The following is a 3955-nucleotide window of genomic DNA, read 5'->3' as shown; positions in this document are numbered from 1 at the left end:
CATTAGTGTAGAGACTGAGTGCAATATTACAAGCTTCATTGGCGGGGACTTCCGTGCAGAGGGACACGACATCAAAACTGGCCATTAAGGCTTTCGAATTTAGTTGTTCTAGTGTATATTTAAAATTGAAGGCATCTTTAGAAAACGAACCTACAGATGTTACATAGGGTGTGAGAGCCCAGGCTATGTATTTGCCGAGATTGTAGTTGAATGAATCATAAGTGGACAGTATAGGTCGTAGGGGGCAGTCTTGTTTGTGTGGTTTAGGAATGCCGTAGAGTTGTGGTGTGCGTGAATCAGTTTTACGTAGATAAAAATAAAGATCGTCAGTAATTAAATTATCTTTTTTCATTTGTAATAAAGTTTTGTTTAATTGTTTTTCGTGTGTGTTTGTTGGGTTATTTGGGATGGCTTGGAATTTCTTTTCATCGGAAAGGATGTCGTTCATTTTGTCGATGTATTCTGAATTGTTCATGATGGCAGTGGTGTTGCCTTTATCAGCTTTTAGAATTTTAATGTTAGTGTCCTGTTTAAGATTGGAAATGGATTTGATCTCGTTACTTGTGAGGTTACTTTTCAGTTTATGGGATTGGTTGACTATATTAGCAGTCTTGTTTGAGAATTCTTTGAAAAAGTTATTTAAAATACAGTTTTTGGGAGCTTCGGGAAACCACATTTTGTTGTAGTTTAAGTATGGTTTAAGTATGGGCAATCCTGTTTCATCCGTTCTTGCCAATATATTCATGACCAAAATCGAAACACAAGCCATAAATTCTGCGCTTCATCCCCCACTATACTGGTACAGATATGTCGATGACACTTTTGCTGGTTTCAACTCTACAGAACACACACTAACTTTATTTAAACACATAAATTCCATTCACCCCAACATCAAATTTACCATAGAACACGAAAACAATAAACAGTTATCCTTTCTTAACCTCAAAATTATTAGATCTGACACACAGTTTAAAACCAAAATTTACCGCAAAAACACACACACTGTCTCTACATCCCCTGGAATTCCGCTCATGACACCACACAAAAAATCAATACACTTAAAAGCCTCATAAACACAGCCACAAGACTGTTCAGCAGACTACATAAATGAAGAAATTAATCACATAAAGCACTCATTTATTCACACCAATAAATTCCCACCAGCTATAGTTGAAAAGCTCTCCAACATTCCCCACAATAAAACTCAACTCACGAACAAAATTGACACTAACAAATCCAACAACAGCACATTACACTGCAGTTTACCTTTTGTTCCTGAAACCAGCTCAAGAATTATCCACACTTGGACTAACTAGCCAGTAAACACAATATTCCTGTCAACGTCAAATTCTCACAAAAACCCGGCCCTAAATTAAAATCGCTACTAAACAAAAATTATTTAGAATCACACAATACCAACATCATTTACAAAATAACATCCAATAACTGCCTAGAATTCTACATAGGAGAAACAGGAAGAAAATTAGAAACCAGATTGACAGAACACCATAAAAAACCGTCCCATGTTTTTCACCATTGCAACTCAAAAAACCATAGTATATCTATTAAAAACACAGGCATTTTAAACAAAGAACCCAACATAAACAAACGAAAAATCAAGGAATCCATCTTAATTGAACAAAACAACCCTACTCTAAACCAACACCCTTCTAAGTCATGCAACAGTATCCGGTCATGTGACCTCTTTGTCCGACACTGTATATATATATATATATATTTGTGTTAGTGTAAACTACTTGTACCTGATGATGACAAAACCTTGTCGAAACGTTGTACATTTGCTGTTATGTTAAACTTATATTAAATTTTTTCTTCATTACCCATTCAAGCCGTCTCCAAGCGTTATTAGTCCCAAAGTGTCCACTTCTAATTGGACATCACGTCTGAGCACTTCTTAGAGTAAGGCTTGACCATAAGTAACATTTGTCTACTTCTAATTGGACATCTTGTTTGAGCACTTCTTAGAGTAAGGCTTGACCATAAGTAACATTTGTCTACTTCTAATTGGACATCTTGATTGAGCACCCATTAGAGTAAGTCTTGACCATAAGTAACATTTCCACTTCTAATTGGACATCACGTCTGAGCATCCCTTAGAGTAAGGCTTGACCATAAGTAACATTTGTCTACTTCTAATTAGACATCACATATGAGCACCCCTTAGAGTAAGGCTTGACCATAAGTAGCATTTGTCCACTTCTAATTGGACATCTTGTTTGAGCACCCCTTAGAGTAAGGCTTGACCATAAGTAGCATTTGTCCACTTCTAATTGGACATCTTGTTTGGTTTGAGCACTCCTTAGAGTAAGGCTTGACCATAAGTAACATTTGTCTACTTCTAATTGGACACCTTGTTTGAGCACTCCTTAGAGTAAGTCTTGACCATAAGTAACATTTGTCTACTTCTAATTGGACACCTTGTTTGAGCACCCCTTAGAGTAAAGCTTGACCATAAGTAACATTTGTCCACTTCTAATTGGACACCTTGTTTGAGCACTCCTTAGAGTAATTCTCCTCTTCACTTCACATTTCTTCTGAGCAACTCTTTGAGAATAAAGAACGCTGCTTTTGTCATTCCTATCATTCGCCATTTCTCTTCTACCACACTCGCCATCACTAAAGATACTCGTACCTAATTACCTAAACTGCTGTACTTGTTGGAGCTTTTAATTCTGCACTGAAAAACCCGCAGGCTATTCTTGAGCAACCATTTTTTTCTGACAAATGATCCTTCTAGGCGTCTCGTTTTTACCCGTCTGAAGATGCCTTCGTTCAGGTTTAAAGAAGAGACGTCACTCAATACTGAAATAGAGGGAAATCCCCTCGACTCGCCTTGGGGATGAACTATCGGGTAGGATACATTGATGATATATATAAATGACTTGCCTGAACGAAGTACGTTTCTTATATAGCCTGAACAAATAACTTGTAAATTAGATGTTTCGAAATCTCTGCAGTAGTAACCTCGTCAAGATCTCGAAACGCAAGACAATACAGCAGTCATCAACATATATGAGACATGTTTTTGAGACAAATCAAAACAAGAAGTTATTCATTGTATTATTGTAATATCTCAACTACGAAAGGAAAATAGATACTTCATCTTTGACATATTACACCCGAATAGTTTTGTTCTCGTTTAGCTAAATAAATGGAGAAAGTGGCGCTATCTGTGTTCTATAATAATAACTACAATATCGGACAACTTTCTTTATAAATATGCTAAATGTAGCATACAACCAACCATCTGTAACCATCAATTTGTCCAGCTGTTTTGCAACGAAAATACACATAGTACTCGAAATAAAATGAAAAAAGTGTGTTGTTTTAAAGAAAGTGGGATATTTCGCAAAAAACCAAATGTTCATTGAAGTCGAGAGTACGTCCACAGAAATACAGCCAACTGACATCCAGCAGATAAACACGTCTCATGTTACCTTCTCGTTCTGAGAAGATACGATATGGTTTGAAATTTCAAATATTTATTTAGCGATAATTGTTTGTTTATTTCCTGCTTAATGTCCAATCACATCGAGATTTTTAGTTTTGGAAGAACTGGGATAAGATTTTAACTACAAAGATAAGATAAACTTTTAAACACAAAATGGACGAAACGCTGATAAAATAAGTAAGTGTTTAACGAAACTATCGAACTGCGACGCTGAGATTCCGCGGTTCGTGCCCCCTTATCGCCAAATCCGGGTTTCGATACCCGTGATGGGCAGAGCACAGATAGCCCATTGTGTAGCTTTGTGCTTAACTTCAAAAAGCAAACAAACTTGGGGTCCGTTTTAAGATAAACGGATAAATTTCACTAATCGGTTTGACGAGAGTAGCCCAAGAGTTGGCGGTGGGTGTTGTTGTAGGCTAGCTGCCATTTCCCTAGTCTACTACTTCCAAATTGAGGACGGCTTATGAAGATAGCCCTTGAGTA

This window comes from Limulus polyphemus, unplaced genomic scaffold, assembly GCF_000517525.1.
Source record: "Limulus polyphemus unplaced genomic scaffold, Limulus_polyphemus-2.1.2 Scaffold3717, whole genome shotgun sequence".
NCBI lineage: Eukaryota > Metazoa > Arthropoda > Merostomata > Xiphosura > Limulidae > Limulus > Limulus polyphemus.
This window is presented reverse-complemented; position numbering follows the sequence as displayed.